Here is a 24,119-nt window from a genome sequence, read left to right as displayed (position 1 = left end):
ATAATCTGAATCATGTGTTCTATGTGCATCACAAATTACAGAGCAGTTCTGCATTTTCTTCTAGGTCAGGAAGGAAATGTCCCAGGAGTCTAAAATACCTCCCATGTTTAGACTTAATCATAATTAACTGTAAAAGTATAGCAGGATTAAAAAAAGAACTAGATAGGTCCATGGTGGGTAGGTCCACCAGTGGCTATTCGCCAGGATGGGCAGGAATTCAACCCCATGCTCTGAAGTGTCCCTAGTCGATGTTTGCCAGAAGCTGGGAGTGGGTGACAGGGGATGGATCACTCAGTGGTTACCTGTTCTGTTAATTCCCTGTGAAGCACCTGGCATTGGTCACTGTTGGAAGACAGGATACTGGGCTAGCTGGACCATTGGTCTGACCCAGTATGGCCGATCTTATGTTCTACCTGTACCTCTTATAGTTCAATGGGTCTACTTAAATGAAAGAAATATTTCTGAAATTGTTCCCGTATGAATCAACCTGATATGAACAGTTGTGGGCAAAGATGGAAAAGAGGGACAGGTACACAGAAATACTGCAGGTCATCCTTTGTAAAGGTTGTAAATAACACGGGTAAATGTGGGCTCATCTTTTAGTGTCTGATCAGTGCTTCAAAGGGGCATTCATAGATTTAAAGGCCAGAAGGGACCATTAGATCCTCTAGTCTGATCTCGTGTATGACACAAACTATAGAATGTCACTCAGTTACCCCTATACCAAACCCAGTAACTTGTGTCTGACTAAAGCCTATCTTCCAGAAAGACATCCAGTCTTGATTTGAAGTCTTCAAGAGATGATGTATTTTCCTTAGCAAACCACATCCATATGACAATACATACACCATAGGCTTGATTCTGCTCTCACTTACACCAGTGCCTATCAGGAGTAGCACCTCTGAAGCCACTGGAGTTCCAACAGTGTCAGGGAGAATCAGGACCGAAGTCCCTATACAACATGTGCCTGAACTCCTATGCTTTGTCAGTGTATCTCTGCACACAAACGTATTCACTTGAGACACAGACAGCACATCCTCTGATGGTACAAGCCTTAAACGTTGCTGACATTTTTTACATCGTCATTGTTGAAAGGCTTCACAGGAGGAAGGACGGGTAGGATGTTTGACCCATGAGCAGTGAGAGACAATCCCAACGGAAAGGGGCAGCCTGGAAGAACTCACAATGGTGAAAAGGCTACCCTGCACAATTCCTGCTACTGTCCAGGCTCTGGAATCACTAGCTGTCTGGCCTCTAGACAAAAAGAGTGTTAGGATTTTACAGAAGGAGAAGCAGTGGTTCCCAAAGAAGTGAGGGATCGTTGGGAATCCTTATGGAATAAGCTTGAGCTAGCTTGGCTACACACAGTTAGGGGGAGCCCCGCTTGCTTCTCTCAACAGTGTTATCTACCCTCACGCCAAAAATAGCCTTGAAATATTTTTACATTGTAAAGCGTTTTCCCTTGTGCGTTTGTCCATGTGTTTTTCTTTTCCTCACTCTGTGCCATACTTTTGCTTGGATGTGCAAATGAAGCGAAATGGCCATCCAGATCACCTGGTACACAAAATAAGTTAGACAAAGAACACTACCTTACAGTGGGCAAGGCTCCTAGCTCGTCTCATGTTTCCCTTTTAATGTGCAGTTAAGCTGGGTAACATTTCTGCTTACCCAAGTTAATCGGAGCTTTGCAGGTATGAAAATATTTGCTCTTTCAGGGCAGAGAGCAGCCATTGTTTGCCACGGCTTGAATTCCTAGCAAATGTTTTCTTATATCTACTTGATTCTCATCTCCTTTAGCTGAACCACAGCACAATCCCCCTTTTGTAACATAAACACCTTGGTATGACATGTAGAGATCTGTTCTGCTGAGCCATTTAGAAGGAAAGCATGCTTGTAACTGTGTAATTGAACTGTATGCTGATATCCATGTGCCAGGGAACACTAACTTCTTCTAAACTAGCCATGGTCTCACATTCCCAGTATTTTTCCAGATGGATTATAGCTGAAACCATATCTTTTATGTCCTTAAGATGCAACGCAGCAACACACAAGCTCCTTGAGCTCTACAGAGCATTGGGTGGAAAAGTATTTGCTTTGCCAGATCTGTGCTAAGTATTTCTCCTGACAGTGGCGTGTTGAAAAACCATGTTACTGTGAGCACTGATAGCTACACAGTGCTTTCATAAAGGGGGGGGGGGAATGTCATGTGTAAAGGTTAACTGACAGTGATTGATTTACTGTAGTTTTAAACAATCAAGCCAATCCTTTGAATAAATGTTTGTTTAACATTGAAAAAAAAATTTTTTTTCATGACACAACAAATGAAGTTCACATGTTGACTGACTGGGACATAAGCAAGGTCAGGCTTACTTTCAGCCTTTTAAAATGAAATGCCTCATTATAAAACAGCGTAATATGAAAAAATGTTTTGCCAGCGAAAAGAGTAACACTCATACTTGTAGACTAACACTCTTACTTACAGTTTTGTTTTAATAAAAAAACTTTAAAGAGTTCTGTTATGTGGCACTTTTAATCAAAGTGCTTTACAAAGCAGATAAGTATCATTATCTCCATTTTACAGATGAGTAAACTGAGGCATAGAGTGGTGAAGGAGCTTGCCCAGGTCACCGGCCAACCCAGGCATAAAACCCAGGTTTCTTGAGTCCCAGTCCAGTTCTCGGCTCACTGGGCCACAAATTTCAGTCAACGATTCTCTGGCTGACAAAAAATGGGTTATGAAAAGCAGGTAAGTCAAGAAATGAAGTAAACGCTATTTACCAATAATAGCTTTTAAATAGCAACGTGCTCTTTATGGGCCAAGTCCAACTCCCATTAAAGTGGGATTGGGCCATATGTGACCTCACCACTTCATCAAGCAATGTTTATTACTTCATCAAGGTCTGAGCTGCTAGGTTCTGTGCCCTCTCCACTCCAATGGACTTCGGTGTGACAGGAAGACACTTGGAATATCACAGGACCACACCCCTTTGAGCTTGAAAATGGGGCTGGGGTGCGTGCTAGAGCTCGAATGGATCCTGTAGATTATACTGTAGCATATGCAAACCGAATTATTGTAAAAGAAAGGGTGTCAGTGATACAGAGCAAAGCCAGTAATGGCAGCAGGAGACTTACTACTGTACTTAGCAGTGCAGCTGATATTAAATGCATTCATTTATCTAGATTCTCTCATGTGGTTTTCATCTAGATGCCAAAGTAGAAGTTATCAGGATAGGACAACAAGTTGCTGGCAGGAGATAGAAAGGGATGAGTTGTGTGTGTGCTTGTTGGAACTAATGATGAAGCAAGCCGGCAATCCCACCAATCAGGTTGAGGAATTTAGGAAGTCAACCAGCCTAAGGAATTCAGTTATTGTTTTCTAGACATGCTCTTGGTGCTCAATCCTGCAAGGTGCTGAGCCCTCTGGCCATGGTCCAACAAAACACTTAAGCATGTGCTGTGGACCAGAGAAAAGGGTATTATGTTGGACTTACTCCTCCACCACTTCTTCCAGAATGTCTGGAGATTGAGCATCTGGTGGGACCAGCCAGAGATTGGAGAGATTTGAAACCCCATCATGGCCCCTGTTTGGCTGTTGACAAACCTAGTGATTATATATGCTTCTGACTGAAAAGACAGGACAAATCTCTCCTAGAAGCAGTAAGTTTTCACAGTATCCCTCCATGAAGTTAGTTAATTTGGAAGCCAGCAGGTATTAGGGATTTAGGATTTAGGAGTAGATGGATCTTGCGTCTAATCCAGTTGAACAATTCCTATGTTCCTGTGAACACTGTGTAAGGCCTGGTCTACCCAAGGGTGGGGGTCGAACTAAGGTACGCGACTTCAGCTACGCGAATAGCGTAGCTGAAGTCGAACTACCTTAGTTTGAACTGCCTACCTGTCCAGACGCCGCGGGATCGAAGTCCGCGGCTCCCCCGTCGACTCTGCCACTGCCGTTCGCGGTGGTGGAGTTCCAGAGTCGACGGGAGGGCGTTCGGAGTTACACGCGATAGTTCGAACTCCGAGAAGTCGAACTCTACGCGTCGACCCGGCGGGTAAGTATAGACCTACCCTAAGACTGAAGGAACACAAAGATTCTGGTTAGCCTTTGAGTTAAGTTGATTAAACTGGGTCTACCCCTTTCCACCCAAAATACTTATTACTGCTATTTCATGGTACCAGCATAAGTGGTAGCAGTGGCTGAGTCATTCTAAAAAAACCCGAACAGGTGTAAAATCAGCCTCCTAGCGATATCTTCTCTGATTCTAGTCATCATAACCGTATCACACGTGTGGTTCTTGTTCTTACACTTCGTAGAAAGAGTAGTCTCATATGAAGTTACAAAATGATCCTAAATGACAGCATGTGCAGTAAATCTACATATATCCTGTAAGAATCCCATTCAAATCTCTTTCCGTGCCTTACAAGAGCAAGCCCCCCATCTTCCATCTATACAGTTTTACATACATCAAGAAGTAGTCTAGGATTTTCTTAATGATTACCCTTTCGTAAGAGCACAGCTGATCCTTCTGGGCCCGATCCTGAAGTTCTTATTCAGGCAAAATTCCCATTGACGTCAATGAGTGTTTTGACCATGTAAGGATTTCAATAGCGAGCCCTGTAATATTAAATACTGTTTTGCTCAAGGTTTTAGTCTATGTAAAATTATAGTAATCTTGGACCTGGCTCTATTGGTTAGAACTAGAGTGCAGAGCTGTGCCAGCTAAATAGCATAATAATATTGAATGCAGTAGGATCTGCAGGCTATCTGCTTATTTTATTGCGGTACCAAACTGGCTGCCAAAATGTTTTGAGTTTTTAACCACATGTCCTGTTTAGTAATAGTACTTATGGTACTGCAGTTAGGGTAGATTTTGGACTAGTTTTGCATTAATTATGTATAATACACACTCCACTTATACAACAAATGTTAAGGGTCCCTTGTTTGTCCCTACATCACTAGTCAGGTCATTTCTTAGCTCTGAGAGGTAATCTGAAGGGTTCAATGCTTGTTTTCTTTCACAAATGTACAGAGGATCACCTTGGACTTTTGGGAGGAAAGGGAGAAATAGACTAATTACCCTAATATACCATCACTGATATCAAGAGTTTTGAAGAAACCTAACCAAAACAGAAAAAACTCTTATCTGCAGTCTGAACACCAAAGGGCTAGATAAAGAGAAGCCTGCCCTTAGAGATTTATATTGTTGTTCATCAAGGTGAACATATCCAGCAATTCCTAAGCCATTCTTCAGATCAATAGCCAACAACAATGAAGAATAACGAGCTCCAGTGATCATATTCATGTAGCCCATCAATCTTTTCATATATCCAAGTTGCACAGAGAGATCTGGCAGGCAGGGCTGGCATCTAAGTATTCTTTCATTTAGTCCTGTCTCCAGTTAGATGATTAAAATTATAAAGGATTTCAAATGCTATTTTCAATGCTGTATCTACAGTACATACCTCCCTGACAAGCAATTGCAGATTACTTTCCAAGGGGGGTGGTTCTGGGATCTGCGGATCACCAGGGTGGAAGAGGAAGTGGTTAGGGCACTAGGTCTAGGGAAACTTGGGATCAAGTCCCTGCTCTGAACACAGGCTTCCTGTGTGACTGTGGGCAAGTCAATTAGCCTCCCTGTGCCTCAGTTTCCCATCTGAAAGTGGGGATATTCACATGTCTGCCCAGGGGTGTTGTGATGATAAATACACTAAAAGATTGTGAGGTGTTCAGCTATTATGGTGATGAGGGCCATATAAGTGCCTATGATAGAGACATGTGCTTATTGTATACATCTTGTTTGATAATTTCTTTTCATTTATAACATATGAAGACTATGTCCAGAAGGAAGACATGGTTGAAGGTCCAAGCCACCTAAAATCCCTTTAAACCATTGTTAATATTTTACCACAAGACATGAGATATGCATCACTTTTTACTGCTCAGTAAAGGAAATTCAGTCACCTCAATTAAGTATAAAAACATTGACCATACCACTACATGAACATCATCAGAGTCTTTTCATCCAGTGAACTGCTAATGCGATGGGGACCATATAATAAATGTTTGCGTTCTGCCTCTATCTTGAACAGCTTATATTTTTCTATAAAGTCACCATCAATTACACTAATAGCTGAATAACTTATAAGTTGTATTTATCTATGTAATTAAATTCAGTTAAACTCAATTAAATTCAAGCTATGTGTTTTCTGTTTGTTTCACATCAGATTCCATGTGCCAGCCCCTTCTCTGCTCTATTGTTTATATATTTTAGGAACAAATGCTTTTTACTATCCCTGAGCAAACCAACTCATCACCTCTCGTTGGTAAGTTGTAATGGCCATTCTTGTTTGAAGTACCGTATATACTCGTTCATTAGCCTGTTCGTTTATAAGGCAACCCCCTAAGATGGTAACGTAAAAATAGCAAAAACTGTCTGACCCTTTCATAAGCCGACCCTATATTTCAAGCCTTGGCAAACTTTGGCTCCTGGCCCGCTAGGGTAAGCCGCTAGCAGGCCTGGACGTTTTGTTTACCTGGAGCGTTCACAGGCACAGAGCCCCTCTGCTCCCAGTGGCCGTGGTTTGCCATTCCCAGCCAATGGAAGCTGTGGGAAGTGGCGCGCCACTTCCCACAGCTCCCATTGGCTGGGAACAGCAAAACGCGGCCACTGGGAGCAGAGGGGCTTCGTGCCTGCAGACGCTCCAGGTAAACAAAACGACAATGTATTATATATTCAATTCAATGATTCCATAGAGTTTAAAATCATCAAATTTTGGTGTAGACCCATTTATAAGCCGACCCCCGCTCTTTGATGCGTCACCTTTTAACCAAAAATATTTGGCTTATGAATGAGTATATATGGTATGTGTATGATGGCTAGTATGAATCATCTCCATTTTAGATTAATTTCCAAGCTAGATATTTTTCTTTAATTGTTTTCTTTGGATTTATACAAATAACATGTGCTCTAAGGCCCCTTGACATATCTTAAAAATATGACAGCACGGATACCCAAACATAACGAAAGTACAGCAGCGCGACTCAATATATCCCGAACAGTGCCAGCAAATCAACAGCTTAAATCCCTCCCCTCTGATGGCTGTCCATCCTATCTGACAATGATGTCATGGCATCACGTGTTCTCATAGGGCTGTATAGTTCAATGCACACGGAGCAAGCTTGCCAACAGATATCACAAAGGGATGTGCAGGCTGCCACTGAAGACTTGGCATGATGCTTGGCCCTTTTTTGATCAGTGTTTTGTGTCTTACAACCTTTATTGATAATTGCTCTCCATTAAAATCCGCCCTTGGCTAGGTCTTCAAGGTGATCAACATCTGCATGAGGTGAGATTCTGCTTAAGGGTGTCTTTGAAGCATTTTCATTGACCATCCCTCCTACACGTTCCCAGTTTCAGTTCACCACAGAAAACTATTTTTCAGGAGTCTATCATTGCCTGTTCTGATAATGTGGCTTGTCCATCTAACTGGAACTTTGAGGATAATTGCCTCGATTCTGGTTGGTTTTGCTCTTTCAAGGATGGTAATGTTTGAGACTTTGTCTCTCTAGTGAACATTCAGAATAGAGCAGAGACAGTGCATGTGGATTTTTTCAAGTTGCTTAGTGTGTCCATAGCAAAAGGTCCATGTTTCACACCCCCACTGTTTCAAATGCCTGGGAAAAAGGATGAGCTTTGTAGCATGCTCTGTAGTTCCCCATATTTGGGGTATTATAGATCAAAGGAGGAGCCCACAGAAAACACTTAACACAAACTTTCCTTTGTATAGATATATAGCTGATAAAGTAGCCTCTGCAGGAATCGCTATACTTTTCTACTCTCATTGAGTTCATCTGTGCACAGCTCCTGATTTGTCTCATTTGGGTATTTTTCTAGGTCAAATTTAAACTTGTTCCGTTTTTTCTAGGTTGTTTAAACCATTTAAAATGAAATCCTCCCATCCAATATCTGGAAATTTGTACTACCTGAGGTAAGAAAACACAGGCCTTGCAAATCACATAGGGAGAGTATTGCCTCTTAAATCCTTAAGTAATCTTCAGTGTTTACTGTGCTGATGCCTTGGAAACTTTCCTTTATAGAGGATAAATCTCTGTTTTTATTTGGGCTTATCCTGATCTAAATTGTCAGTTGATGAGAGCATTGTAAGATAGTGAGAACAGGTATGTCAACTTCCTGGTTAAATAATCTTTTAGAGTTTCCTGACCTAGCAAAATGGAAGTACTTGTTGCAGAGAAAATATACCTTGGGGAGGACAGATAAAGCAATCTTCATACCTGCCCCAGACTCCTTTGTTACCAGGTTAATGTTGTTGTTAAGTCTGTGAACATGGGTAGGTGATTATGGTCTTGATTCCAGAAAGTGCTGAAGTGCTCTCCTGAGTAGGGCTGCTTCCCTGAACTTGGGCCTATGTGATCTAGGGCAGTAGTTCTCAACCGTGGGTCTTTGGCTCCCTGGAGGGCCGCAAGCTGGTTTCAGGGGGTCCATCAAGCATGGCCGACATTAGTCTGGCTGGGGCCCCATTGCTCCTTTGGGCAAAAGTCCCAAGCCCCGCCACCCCACAGGGCTGAAGCCTGGAGCCCTGAGTCCCCCAGCCCAGGGCTGAAGCCGAAGGCTGAGGAACTGAGCTGGGCTGTGGAGTTTTTATAGCATGTTGGGGGGCCTCAGAAAGAAAAAAGATTGAGAACCCTTGATCTAGGGCCTGATCCTGCTGCCATGGAAATTATGGAAAGCCTCACACTGATGTCGTTGGATCAGATCTCTATTTAACAGGACTATAGAATCACTGCATAATACAACTGGTCCTTTGTCAACTATGTTCAGGGGCCAGATTCTGCGCTCTCTTTCATTTGGGATATATCCAAAGTAAATCCATTGACATTGGTGGAGCAATTCCATATATTTTCCTGTGTAATTGTGAGAAGAATCTTTCCAACAAACTGGGTAATAGAAATCAGTCAGCATTCCAGCTAGGAATACTCTACTTATTTGCCATGGTCAACATTGTGAGGTTTAAGAGCCAAAACATGACTGAAAATCTTTCTTTGAGGTATGAGATATTTAAATAATCTTAGAGATTATATTATTAAAGTATTTTCAAAAATATACAGTGTTCAGATGTGTGTCTTGGATAACAAGAGTGCAAGTGTGTCATGTCTCTGTCTATTACACATTTTTGGGATAACAATCTTGATCACTCATATACAAAGGTATGTGTAATACATTGGCTAAGTGAGTTGTGCTCTTCTAGGGGCTGGCTTATATAGAGGATATGAGTCTGCTACTGCTGCCAACTGATGGAGTTACTCCTTAAGGTCAAGCTCATGAGGTCTGTGCTTTAGATGATGAAGGTTCTGGGCTGTAGTCTCATGACATGTAATCATAGTTCTTACATATAAAAATATTTTTTAAATGATGTGCAAGAACAGAGCCACGTACAATGGCAGAGATGAATTTCCCCAGGAGATCCTCAGCTCTCAGAGGTCTCTGAGAGACAGCCAATTATCTCAGTATAACTAGGATTTTGACTGTAGATCTTGCAGAAAGTATGGGAAGGAGAAGGGAGCTGGAAACCCAAGAAAAGTTTGTAGGAGAAAGAGGGACTGCTGAGACAAAAATGTTTTAGAACCTGACATAAAGGCTCCAAAATAGACCTGCAAATGCTATAAAAGTATTATATCACATCCGAGCTATTTGGAGCCTTTGAAAGTATTATTTAAAAACCAGATATGGCTTGGAAGTAAGTCCTGCCCTGAGATACTATGTCAAGTACATAAAAGAACTCCAGACATAACACAGAGGTTTGATTGCCCAGTTATTTTAATCTAAGTATAAGAAAACAAGAGGTGGAACAAGAAAATGCATGTTTGCTGTTAAAGAAAAATGCTTTGGGACCTAATGTACCAGGAAGATACTGCTCAAGAACAATATACTCTTATGTCCTGTAACATTGCCATCAAGAGTGAGACTGTGGCTTGCCCGGTCTTCTGTTTAAGCAGTCAGTGGGACAGGGAAAACAGGGATAATTCCCAGAACCTGGGCAAAACAGTGTGTAGGTGTGAATGAGAGTGAATTGTATGAAACACTGGGCAAGGGACCATTTAGATGATATATTCTTTGGGGTGGGCATTAAGAATTCCCACTTCATAGTTTGTCCATGAGACCCTGGAGAAACAGTAGTTCTCACAGACATTGCCAGGTGTTGGAATCGCAGCAGGGAGTAGAAGGTTGCTCCAAACCATTACTAAAAGTGACTCCGTCCCTCTTATCAGCCCCAATGAAGAACTAAAGCAGTAGAACCTCTTTCACATCTGACACCTTGTTAGGAGCTCCATGTCCCAGATCTACACTCAAGAAGCCATATGCATGGCACAACATATTTATTCGTCCGACAAAACACCATGGACTGTGCGGAACCAAGGGCACTGTTATGACTGGATTGCACCCATGTTTTACTCAGCTGAGCAGGGATGTAAGGCTCCATCCCCCAACCCTTTGTTCACACCACCTGTATCTTTGGACAGAGTCTGATATAGAGCATTGCCCCATGCTCCAAATACTCCCTCTACAGTGAGCAAGGGAGCAGGGAAGGAGGTGGAAAAAAGCAGAGGTGGGAGGAGTTTTGGCTCCTCCTTCCCACTCATTCACCAGAGTAGCTGGTCGTGGAGGGGAGGAGGAGTAAACAACACCCTTTCAAGATTGTAATAACATTGTCCCTTTGGCCTGGCGGGGTTGTTTTTGTTGGGAAGAGACATCACAACACTAGTCATGTATATTGGGGTAATCTTGTTGATTTGCAAGCACTGTACACAAAGCCCTGTTTCCCTGATCACAGTCAAAACAAACAGGAACAGGCAGTTTCCTTGCTCAGAAATCCTCTAGTCTGCCACTCCAGTTGGCTCTGTGCCCAAGAAGCCCTGTCCTCTGCTTCCTCTCAGAGTCAGACTCACAACTCCTCCTCCTTTCTCTCTCCAATATACCGCCTGCTATCAATACCCTATCCCCTGCATGGGCAACCAGGAAACTCCTATTAATCTACTTATCTGTAGCACATGCAAATCAGCTATGTAGAGAGTCCAAGAGAGCACCATTTCCATAATCCCATCAAACAGCTCAATTTCACCCAAAAGAGAAGTCCATGAATTTCTTACTTAGATTTGTTAGTGTTTACACTAGTTACTAAAAAGTCATGGTCAGCAGCTCTAGCCAAACAGTTTTCTGGTATTTCTGGGGCCAATGTATCTCGCCAGTAAGTGCTGTTTTGCTTCAATGCCAAGTGTTTCTTCAAGTCTCATAGTTTGTTCATAGCCCCTCTTAAAACAATTTGAGGAAGTCACACTTTGGTATATGCTGATAATTCTTTGGCTCATTCTTTAATGTATCAAAACTGTCAGCAATAGTGCTCTACAGTTTAACATAACTTATTTGTATGGGGGAGAAAGAAGCACACAGTCACCAATGGGATGAGAAGACTGGAGTTTACTATATAATATACTTTACATTCAAAGATGATGAAAGACAAATTGATTAAGCCTTGCAACATCTCTGTGATGTCAATAGTGGAGTATTCAATGTCCTCTCATTTTGGGTAACCAAAGTAAGACACTTTGGACATGATTTTCAGAGGTGCTGATCACCTACCGATTTCATTGACTTCCTCTGGAGTTGAGGGTCCTCAGCACTTGTGAAAATCATGCCCTGGGTGTTTCAAGCTAAGGCCAAAAACGGCGGTAACCCAACTATGGAGGCCACTATTTAAAATGTTTGAATAATTGAATTGCCCAAGCTCCTATGACAGGTCAATGATGGAGCTGGAATTGAACCCAGCTTAGCTACGGTAACTTCCAGTCCCCAGATAATGCTCCCTCTCTAGGGATATTGAAACGTGTTGTCAATGTAGTCAATGTGTTTCTCTTCCAGTACATTCTCTTCCTGCCTAAATGCTTCTTCTTTCTTACTGAAACTTCAGTGACACATTGTTCGTATTATAGCCAAGCATCAAGAAGTCAACCCTACTTTTATTTTAAAAGTACAAGGTTTGATTCTCCACTCTTACATCAGTCTGATGCTGGTGCAACTTCATCCACTTGCTTAAAACTGATGTCACCAAGTAGAGAATCAGGCCCCAGTTTCCAGTTCTCTTTGACTTCTTTCCTTTGCATTACCTGCAGGTTCTCAGGTACATGAGCTGTTTCCATCCTTTCCCTGCGATACTGGCTTTTTTCCCTGGAATGTAATTGCCCATTTCAATAATGGAAGGATTTACAAATGGCCTGGGAAGAGAGCGGAGATGATATTTGTTTAATCTCCAACTAATATCAAACCATGCATAATAGATGTAGAACGTTCTGTACTGCCTGGCTTTATTCTGCACAGTGTCAGTAGAGGTACTATAGCAAATATTTACAACAGTGCATCCTGGTAAATTTGAGATTTAACGGCTAAACAGAAAGTTACATAACCTCCCACTTCCAAAGCCAATCAAAACAGGCTCTCTGCAATGCAGTAACTGTCAATTTATCCACTGTGGTATCCTCTGGGGTTTTGGTTAAGTATATCACAGTTACGAAGATTAATGTGTACAGAGGTTTTCAGTGGGGACCTGTATTCTCCTATTTATATAACAAGAGGATTTATTTTCACACTTTGGGTAGAAACAGGCACACGTTTTGTGTGTGCCGGAATTGTGCATTGTGTTTATGTGATAGAAGGGGCCACTTGCTCTCTCTCGGAAGTGTTGCGCTGCAGCCAGACCGTTTTATCTTGCCAGTGATACCACCATTTGACGTCCTGACCTTGTTTTCTAAACTCTGAGTTAATGCAGTGCTGTATTAGCACAATCATAGAAAACACCCAATCCCCCCAAAACTTGTGGGCTTAGTTTGTCTTCCCTCATCCAAGAAGAGTTATCAAAAACCTGATTTCCAAGTAACAGGCCTCCTACCCATTCCCATGCTTCCTCCACTAGCACACCCCTGCTAGGCCCCACCCAGAATTTCATCCAATTGCAGTCATGCTCTCACTTTAAGCAATAAGCAGTCAGCTGCTATATTCACAACTGCCTGGTCTACATGCAGAAGCTGACCCAGTTTAACCGAACATGCAATGTGACCCAGGGCTGGTGACACTGAGTTGGTGAAACTTTGTGGGTGGACACTCTTACATTAGTTTAGCTTGTCCAAATAAGGGTAAGCTACAACAATGAAAGCCAGGCTTGAGGCCAGCCTACACAGAAAGTTGCACCAGTTTAACTGAATTGGTTCGACATCACAACTGTATGGCAATTTCTGTGTGTAGTCCAGGCTGGCATGCTGGAGAAAAAATTAAAAAAAAAAAAACCAAAACACCAAACCAGAGTGACAATAAAACATATGAAAAATGGACTAAATTATCTGCTGGTCAATGGAGATGTCGATTTAAAGCAGCAGAACCCAGGATGCTTTAGTTCTATGGAGGAGGAGGAGAAGGGAGAAAGACTGTGGCATAGAGGACAGAGCACAGGACTGGGACAGAGGAGTGTGTGTGTAGCAACTAACAATTTGGTTCATTATAATGTATTCACTGTGGGTGTATTGTCATATCAGCCAGCAGCAAGTTAGCTTGTAGAGGTGTGGTCTAGTGGGTATAGCACAGCCAGAGACTCAAGAGACTTGAGATATCTTCCTGGCTTTGCCCCTGGCATGCTGGGTATCCACCGGTAAGTCATGTGGTTTATCTGTGCCTCAATTTCCCCGCCTGTAAAATGGGGATAGTGACATTGATCTCCTTGTAAAGCGTTTTGAGATCTGCTCATGAAAAAGTGCAATGTAACAGCTAGGTCTGATTATTATTGTCAATCTCTCCACTTAAACAAGAGTTTCTTTAAGACATATGGGAGCAGCGTGGGTTTTGGGAGCACAAGGACAAGAGTTCTAATCTCACCGCCATAAGGGGGAAGTGTGCGCACTCGTGAGCACATGCCTTCATGTAGGAAATGGGCCAGAGGCTCCGTCCCTCCAGCAGCACCCAGGGGACTTCAAGCAGCAGCTGAGGATTTGCCTGGCATGGGGGAATACTCAGCTGCTGTAGGACTAGCGTAGGGTGGGCTGGGGGCTGGGCAGGGGTGGAAGGCTGATACAACACCCCATGACGAGGGCACCAGAAGCTATCTAAGCTCCTCCTCTCCCCTGGGTTCACCGCACACTGCTCTAGTTCAGTGTGTCTATTCTCTGCAACATGTGGATTTATAACACTAAGTGCACCAGATAGTGGCATCCTCGTTACAGCCGTGTGAAATTTGGTAATGAAACCTGAAACCAGCTTTCACCTGCCATCGGGTCCTGTTACAAAACTGCATGGTGGCCAGGTTCACCTAAGGTAGCTGGCCTTTGAGCATGTCTTCACTGCACACTAAGCCCAGGCTCTGACTCAGGTTCGAGTCCAAGGCCTGCTTCTGTCCACACACAAATCAGTCTGACTTGAGTCAGCAAGCACTTAGTAATAGGTCCTAAGACACGGCTGGAGAGTGAGTCAGAGCCCAAGTCCTGCTGGGACTCAGGTCCAAACTCTGTCATTTTCCAGTGTGGACACAGGTCAAGCCACAGACCCAAGTTGGAAGATCTGCATAGTGGGGTATGATGATAGCCCAGCTGTGAAACCCAGGCCCAGCAACTGTAAACTCAGGTTTACAATGCAGTGTGGCCGCTCAGTCACTGTGGGCTTGGAAACTCCAAGCCCACAAACTTGGGTCCCAAAGACCTGAGCTTAGCATGCCGTGTAGACGTTCCCTGGGAGAGACTGCACCAAATGTCCAGCAGACGTGAGTCCATGTGTCATATAATGTGGAATCCGAGTTTTTCATCAGTGATTTTTCAGTTTCTACCTGAAAGCAGACAAAACTCTACAGCTCTGGCTGAATTTCATTTTGAAATTTTGGTTTGTTCCATTCCAAGACTCAAAGCAAAACTCAGGGGGTCTAACATAAACAATAAGAGAATTGATTTGTGTGATCTTGGCTTAATGTGTGTACAATGATCTGGGGCTTTAAGAACATACTAACATAAGAACGGCCATACTGGGTCAGAACAAAGGTCCATCTAGCCCAGTATCCTGTCTACCAACAGTGACCAATACCAGTTGCCACAGAGGGAGTGAACCCAACAGGCAGTGAACAAGTGATCTCTGTCCTGCCATCCATCTCCACCCTCTCACAAACAGAGGCTAGGGACACCATTCCTTACCCATCCTAGCTAATAGCCATTAATGGACTTAACCTCCATGAATTTATCCAGTTCTCTTTTAAACGCTGTTATAGTCCTAGCCTTCACAACCTCCTCAGGCAAGGAGTTCCACAAGTTGACTGTGTGCTGTGTGAAGAAGAACTTCCTTTTATTTGTTTTAAACCTGCTGCCCAATAATTTCATTTGGTGGCCCCTAGTTCTTGTATTAATGGAACAAGTAAATAACTTTTCCTTATTTGCTTTCTCTACATCACTCATGATTTTATATACCTCTATCATATCCCCCCTTAGTCTCCTCTTTTCCAAGCTGAAAAGTCCTAGCCTCTTTACTCTCTCCTCAGATGGGACCCATTCCAAACCCCTAATCATTTTAGTTGCCCTTCTTTGAACCTTTTCTAATGCCAGTATATCAGGATGTAAATGTAACTCTCTCCCACTTTAAGACCTTTTTATGCTGTCAGAGCAGCATAAAATGGCCTAAGTATCAATGAGACTTATGTTCAATGTCTTTTGTTGGGCACACATCACCAAAACGAATTATAGCTGATTTTCCTATTAAACAAATATATTGATAAATGCTGAAAAACTGTCCTCCTCTCTCAGAACATTTCTTACCAGGATGTGGTTAGCGCTAACCAATACCTAATCTGTAAAGTGACAGATCTTGTGTGCTACACTGTCAAGGGATCACTTTACTGGGCTAGTCATCATGCTAGTCATCATGCTTTCAATGATTAGTTTCTCTTTCTGATTGGTATTCGGTTGCACTTAGAGGATTAAGTTCCTACCGTGACTATTCTCCCACCTACGCACATCATTCTAATGCAGCACTTATTATTCATATTGATGGTTGTGCATTTATTTATTTATTTATTTCACGGTGGTACCCTATGTTTCTGAATTAAACAGAATGGGGCAAATTTATCTCTGAGGTAAGTTAATTGAAGACAGTGAATTTACACCAGGAGGGAATTTGGTCTGTGGTATTAAAGAAATAGTGAGACAAAATCCACAAGATGAACCAGCGATGTATGTGTATGCATGCCTCAAAGAGCATTCTCTAATCTTTGAAGGAATTAAATAGTCTACCCTTTTTTAACTGTGCCAAGAATCAGGGCTCAGGTTAGCATGGATCAAATCCATCTTTGTTACCCCAGCACTACTTTAATAAACCCACTATTTTATTAACAAGCCTGCCAGCCTGACATTGTTGTTTGTTTGAATATAAGTATCAAAACACTCCTTATTATACTATACGTGATCTGAAATGGAAGAGTCTTGGTATATGTTTGCCTTTACACTTCAGTGAGGAAAGAATAGAAGTATGTTACTCTGCAGATGCATGGTGTGTATATATACATTATATGTAACATATGCAATGTATAAATGCACATGCAGAGTGATAAATTAATTGCAGATGGCGTACAGTAAGCCCCAGTCTCCTAGGAATTAGTCAGTAATATACAACAACAACAACAACAACACAATCTCTGGGCTCTGCACACACCACACACACTCGACAAAACTAAGGGCTTCGTAAATCATTATGCCAAATTGTAATGCAAACAGTGTACAGAAGGATGAACAAAGAAAATAATTGACATTTCCATCCTGAGGCTTCTCTCCAGATTACAGAGGCCCCAGGGCTGGAATGTTATTTTCTTTGTTCTTCATCCGTCTGCTGGTTGTTTGCATTACATTTTGGCATAAGATGATTTAAGGCGCCCTTAGTTTTGATGGATGCAGGTGGCGTGTGCACAGTTCTTCAGTAAATAATGTTACCAATATGGATTGCTTTAAGTGGCTCTGCTACGGCTTTAAAGAACGCTATAGCTTAATTTGAAAATGCATTTAGGAGATTAAATAATGTCTCGGTGCTGGATTATTATGTCTTCTCTGATTTGAATATTGTTCTAATTAAGACCCCAAACTCATAATTATTTAAAACATAACAGTAAGTAACCGGTTCTTTTTATTGTTATAAATTAATACATGGTGAGGGAGTTAACCCAAAACACACATACACAAAGGGAAGGAGTAACCTGCCAAGCAGTAATACTGGAAGAGCCCTTGGGATAATAGACAGCAAATCAGATGTGACATTGTAATATTATATGACTGCAGAAGAAGCCAGTGCAGTTTTGGGGATACATACACAAAGGGGTCCCAGGGAAGGGAGGTAATAATCTTTGCAGTACAGCTCTGGTGCAACAGCATCTAGAATACTTTGTCAGCGCTATATACTGGCCACTGGATGAGTAGTTTTCTGTTCCCTGAGTGACCAGAGCAGGGGCTGCACTAGAGTAATCAGGAACCTGCTAGAACCAATTAAGGCAGACAGGCTGATTAGAACACCTGCAGCCAATCAAGGCAAGCTAATCAAGGCACCTGGGTTTAAAAAGGAGCTCACTCCAGTCAGGCCAGGGGGAGCCAGAGGAGAAGAAGTGTGTGTGAGGAGCTGGGAGCAAGAGGTGCAAGGAGAGGGAGAGGGAGAGGGAGAGGGTGAGGGTGAGGGTGAGGGTGAGGGTGAGGGTGAGGGTGTGGGTGTGGGTGTGCTGCTGGAGGACTAAGGAGTACAAGGGTTTTCAGACACCAGGAGGAAGGTCCTGTGGTGAGGATAAAGAAGGTGTTTGGAGGAGGCCATGGGGAAGTAGCCCAGGGAGTTGTAGCTCTCATACAGCTGTTACAGGAGGTACTATAGACAGTTGCAATCCACAGGGCCCTGGGCTGGAACCTGGAATAGAGGGCAGGCCTGGGTTCCCCCCAAACCTCCCAACTCCTGATCAGACACAGGAGGAATTGACCCAGACTGTGGGGAAGATCACTGAGGTGAGCAAATCTGCCAATAAGCGCAGGACCCACCAAGGTAGAGGAAGAACTTTGTCACAAAAGATATTGACAAACTGTTGAGGGGGGTTCAGAGAAGAGAAACACAAATTATGAGGGGGCTTGGGGTTTAGGAGGAAAGATTCAGAGAATTGGCTGAGTGACAACTGGATATATTTGCAGCCTGGGGCCTAACATCCAGCAAAGAGAGGGCAGAACAATCTTCTTCTAGCCGTAGTCCCATATATATATATATATATACAAGTCTATATATATAGACTTGAAGAGCCAAACCCATATATATATATATATGGGTTTGGCTCTTCAAGTCTTTCTTCTCCATTCCATTCCATCATGAAGGAGTTCCTCAGAAACTCCTCAGTTATGTCCTTTTGTATGACATCTATCCACCGAGTTTTGGTCTTCCAACTCTTCTCTTACCCTCACTTCTATATATTCTTCAGATCTTCTTGACACATGCCCAAAGCATCTAAGCCTGGACTTTCTCAACTGTTCTGTGATTGGTACCACTTTCACACATCCCCTAATTCATTCATTCCAAACCTGTTCAATCCTTGTAACTCCAAGCATCCATCTTAATATTTTCATTTCCACTGTATTCAAGATCTACTCCTGTCTCTTCCTCAGTGCCCATACAAAAGTGCAGGCCTGATTACCATTTTGTAGACCTTATTTTCCAGTTTGATAATCATTCTCCTATTACAAGTCACTGCGCTCACTTCTCTCCATTTAGTGCATGTCTCTCGGGTTCTGCTTATAAATTCATTTCAGAGTACACTATTTTCCTGTACTAATGACTCTACATACTTGAACTTCTGTACCTTTGGTAGTGGCTGGCCCTCCAAACTTCATCTTGTTGTTTTCCTGCAGGGTATCATCAAATCTACAGACCAGCTACAGTTTGTTTTATTCCTGATGATTTTCATGTTATTTCTTTCAAGTACACGCCTCTATCTCTCTAAATCATCTTCCACTTCCTCTCTGCTCTCCTCCATGAGCTCTATATTACTTGCAAAAAGCCACTCTGAATGTTTTCTGTAAGTGCGTCTGTGACAGACAGACAATTTCCTGCAATATCCTGAATGAACTTTATTGAGTTAAGTTAAACCTTATTGAATTAGGGGATACATATACAAAGGGGTCACAGGGAAGGGAGGTAACCATCTCTTGTAGTACAGCTCTGGGGCAACAGCATCTGGAATACTGTGCCCAGTACTCTGGGGACCCCTTTGGGGTCTATTGTATTAAAAATGCAGTTGTGTTTGTGTTATTGAGGAATTACATGTATTTCCCTGGGAAGGGTAAATAGGAGAACAGCAGGGGCTGATTAAGCAAATTCACTCATCCCCAGAGAAGCCATCCCCTGGTACCTCATATAAACTAGTTCAATCTGGATTCTCCAGGGACCGACAAACAAAGATAGGGTTTTTGGATAAATAGCCTGGTTTTAAAGTGACTCGGGGTCACCTTCCTGACCCAGCAGAAAGACAAGGCCCCAATCCTTACAGAAGGGTTGAAAGGACTGGGCCTATTGAGGCTTCATAAGACTGGGTACTTGTTCTGAGCTGAAGATGGGCTGAACTTGTATCCACAAGGCATTCCCCTTTGCTGAAGGGGGCAGGCAGTGTGGGAGGCAGGCTCCTGCCAGAGCCCATGTTAGGGGCAGGGTTAACTCTGGTAAGCTTATTAGTATGTATGTCGGTTCTTTTATTGTTTTTAATGTTCTCTCTGTAGTGTTTGTTTCCATAAGAATAAAGTAACCTTGCATAGGAAGTGCTGTGTGGTACCTTCTAACTGTAACAATTACACCTGTTAACCCTCTCTGAATGAAGAGAAAGCAAGCAGGTGTCTTTGGGCAGCCTGTCAGTGCTGGGAATTACACAGTGAAGGCAGGAAGCTGTGCAGCCTGTAAATACCCCAGTCAAAAGGGAGGGAAACGTGGTTCTTCACCCAAGTCAGGTTGCAGCTGGAGAGCTGGGAGCCTGTGAGTGGATGCCCCAGCTGGACCAAGAGGCAATACCGGCACAATTGCCCTGAGCTGTGAGAGATTCAATCACCAGCGTGAACAAAAAAGGGCTCAGTGCCAACCCTTGATGTACTCCGACGGACTAGAAACTGTTCAGTTTCTCCACCTGGCCTTCTGACTGTGATAGCAGCACCCTCGTACATAAGGTAATAATACTTGGAGATATACCTATCTCCTAGAACTGGAAGGGACCTCGAAAGGTCATCGAGTCCAGCCCCCTGCCTTCACTAGCAGGACCAATTTTTGCTCCAGATCCCTAAGTGGCCTCCTCAAGGATTGAACTCACATGTCCTGGACGAGTCTGATACAGTCTTCAGGGATCTGTTTTTCATTCTCACACATCACCAGATGACCAACAAAGAGAGGAATTACTGAGCTATACCTAGGAGTTATAGGAAGAAACTGAGACAGGGAAAAATGTTCAGTTAATGAGATATATTCAGCTATGGAATAGTATCCCAGGGCAGGCGGTGGAAGCAGGAGCAGTGCTGGTAGGCAGAGGAGGGTTAGCAGAGCCAGCCCCTATCCCTGCAGGATGGCCCCTGGCTCTGTAAGGAAGGGGGTTCTCGCCCCAATTGTCTGCAATATTGGGAGAAGCTGTGAACTTGCATGTTCCAGTACCCCCTAGCACCTCTCATCAGAAAACAAGCATAGGGAGAACTCTGCAGGGGGAAATCTTATTGAGTTTTCTTCACTCCTGTTGGTTTTTCTGCATTAAATGGGCGTTCTGGTCCTATATCACACAGCCCTTTAAAATACAGCCACCTCGGGGGTAGATGATAGCAACCAATCAGAGCAGATCACAGTACACACCAGGGAGTGGAAAAGGAAAATTCTGGCCAAGGAGGTCGGAGAAAACTTTCTTTTACAGGAAGTACATTCAGGTCTTTAAAAAAAAATGAGGAGTCTGGTTGCACCTTAAAAACTAACAGATTTATTTGGGCATAAGCTTTCATGGGTAAAAACCCCACTTCTTCAGCTGCATGGAGACCAGGCTTAGATGCTTCAGAATCAAGGTCTTTGTCCTTCAGAGCAGACAGGACTTTGGCTTTAAATGTCTCAGCGAGGAGTGAGTGTGAGAGAGGGAGATGCACATAGGTTTACACATACATGCACACATGTACATTGCTTGTTTAAGTGAAGGGCTGGCACATTCTGAAAATGTGGCCCCTAGGAAGTGCAGGTGTGTTAGATGTTATTTCTTGTACCCCTAACCTACCCTTTCCAGATAACATGTTAAAAAATCTATCAAGTTGAGTAAAAGGGAATCATACAGACTTAAAAGCAAAAGACTTGGTTCTCCCAGTCGACTAGTTTTACACTAGTGTAATTCCATGGGTTTTGCTGGAAAATACTTCCAATTTACACCCAACCGTAAATGAAAGAAGAATTGGACCCAAAATGTTTACACAAAAACAAATATTTCAAGGCATCATAATCAAATAGAGAAAAAAAAAGAGAGGTTGTGAACAAGGGTGCAATGCCTTCTGATGAGCCCTTGGTTACTTTTCACAAGCATCAGGAACAGTATCTTGGGGCATTGTCCAAATCCTGCCATTCATAGATTCTAGGACTGGAAGGGACCGCAAGAGGTCATCGAGTCCAGTCCCCTGCCCTCATGGCAGGACCAAATACTGTCTAGACCATCCCTTATAGACATTTATCTAATCTAGTCTTAAATATCTCCAGAGATGGAGATTCCACAACCTCCCTAGGCAATTTATTCCAGTGTTTAACCACCCTGACATTGTGGGACCGAGACACAGTTTCAGGATCTAAAGGCAGATGATTGACATGAACATTATTGGTCAGTTGATAGGGTGATGGTTAAAATAGAAATCCAGTGATTTCTAAGGGAACAGTCTAAGTTTGGGAAATTGCAAAGACATTTATAAATTATTCAAAATCTGCTTTTCTTTTTAAGTTCTAGCTTAAACGGGCAAGATTTGTTTTTAAAAGCATTGTTTCATGGGAAACTGTTGAACACACACTACCATGATCTCTGTCGTTCAGGTCCCTAACCAGGGTGCCATCTTTGACTCCTCCCTCTCCATCACCTCTCACTTCCAAGTCATGTCCAGATGCTGCTGTTTCTAGCTAATCTGTATCTTTGTATATTGGTGCCCATCACCATAGTATCTAAGAACCTTCTAAGAGTAAAAACTTCCACAAATCTCTACCTCTCTTCATTCCCTCCCACAGAGAGGCTAGTTTAAAATTTTCTCCTGTGTATATTTAAAGAGACACCATCTAACTTTAAGGACAAATTTGACAAAGTTGTGATGTGGGCAGTCATGAATTTTAAATGGCCATTTTGCATAGTGACTTAGGCTTTATCCAGGCAGTAGTTGCACATTTCATCCCATGTTTCCTTTTAGGAAATCATTTCTGCCTTTAAATCTTCATGGCCCTCTGCTGAGCGGCAGCAGATTGTTGGAGGTTCATGGGTCAGTTTCCCATTTGCAGCAGGAACTGGTGACACAAAGTCAGGATATTTTCTTTGTCTAATTCGTTTATTTACAAACTACAGGAGTCCTCTTCTCGGAAGCAAGGGTGGTAAGGAGCAGCAGACAGAAACTCCAGGTCTAGCATCTCTGCCCTCTCTCAAGAAATGTCTCTATCTCTCTCACATGCTCACACAGATCCACAAGCCCAAACCATCTGCTTCTGTTTCTCTACAGCTTCTGCTATTCACTCCAGCTCATTATGCACACATGGAGTCAGCCTCAACTTCTGTTGTGGCTGCATGGCTGGGAGAACCTGAGCCATAGCCTCTCAGTACTCTCTTAGCATCCCTCTGGCTACCTGCTTGTATCCACCCATTCTATAGAGCAGCGGTTTTCAAACTGGGGGTACACGTATCACTAGGGGTACATGAGCTCTTGTCAGGAGGCACGCGAGCAAAATCCTGTAATGGCAGACAACAGATTTTATTTAGTCAGACTTGGCAATCTAATCACAGGTATGTTATGACCCTATCTCAGATGGGGGTATGCGGTAGACTACATTATTTGGGAAAGGGTACATAGCCTAAAAAGTTTGAAAACCACTGCTCTAGGGAATTCCTCCTACCTCAGTGACTTAATGGTGGGTCATGACAACATATTATATTTTATAATGATGTCATGCACTGGTGCAGAAAGAAGGCCAGTGGTCAGTCTTAGATCATCTAGCAGGGTGGTCTTCCTCCACATCTGTAAGAACAATAAATTTCTCATCTATAAATCTTAACTGTTTCTGTCTATCCAGACAGAGAAAATGCTCTTCAATGCCCTCATTTCTTCTTGTCTTGATTCCTCCTCTCTGACACCCACATCATCCCTTCAGATCATTCAACATGGCGTTCATAAAATCATTTTCCTTGTTCATCAATCAATCTGATGATGTCAGGGAGAAGCATCCCCTCCTTTGAATCGCTTCACTGCCTCCCTTTCTCCAATACATCAAGGTCAAACTACATGTCCTCACCTTCCACGCCCTCCATAAATATACCCCTCCACTTACCTGAGCTTGTAAGCAGAGGGTGGAAAAGGGGTGTCTTAACTCCCACCAGCTGTGACTAAGCAGCAGCTACTAGTTGACTGCAGAGCTGTGTGAACCATTTATAACTGCACCCCAAACCATCAAGAAATCACCTACCAACTTCAGCCCAAGTGTGCCAAAAGAATGTTTATGGTCTATGAATCTGGGCACATTTTCACAAAAACTCTGGCATACTTTCTCTAGGAGAAGGCAGTGTCCTGGAGAGATGGATGGGTTCTGGTGGAAAACATAGCAAACTGTGGCCTGGTCTACACTACGGGGTTAGGTTGAATTTAGCCGCATTAGGTTGATTTTAAAATGACTGCGTCCACACAACCAACCCCGTTCCGTCAACCTTATGTGTGCATAAAATCAACTTCTGTACTCCTCCCCAATGAGGGGAGTAGTGCTAAAATCGACCTTGCTGGGTTGAATTTGGGGTAGTGCGGACACAAATCGACGGTATTGGCCTCCGGGAGCTATCCCAGA

Source organism: Mauremys mutica, chromosome 1 (assembly GCF_020497125.1).
Source record: "Mauremys mutica isolate MM-2020 ecotype Southern chromosome 1, ASM2049712v1, whole genome shotgun sequence".
NCBI classification, from domain to species: Eukaryota; Metazoa; Chordata; order Testudines; family Geoemydidae; genus Mauremys; species Mauremys mutica.
This window is presented reverse-complemented; position numbering follows the sequence as displayed.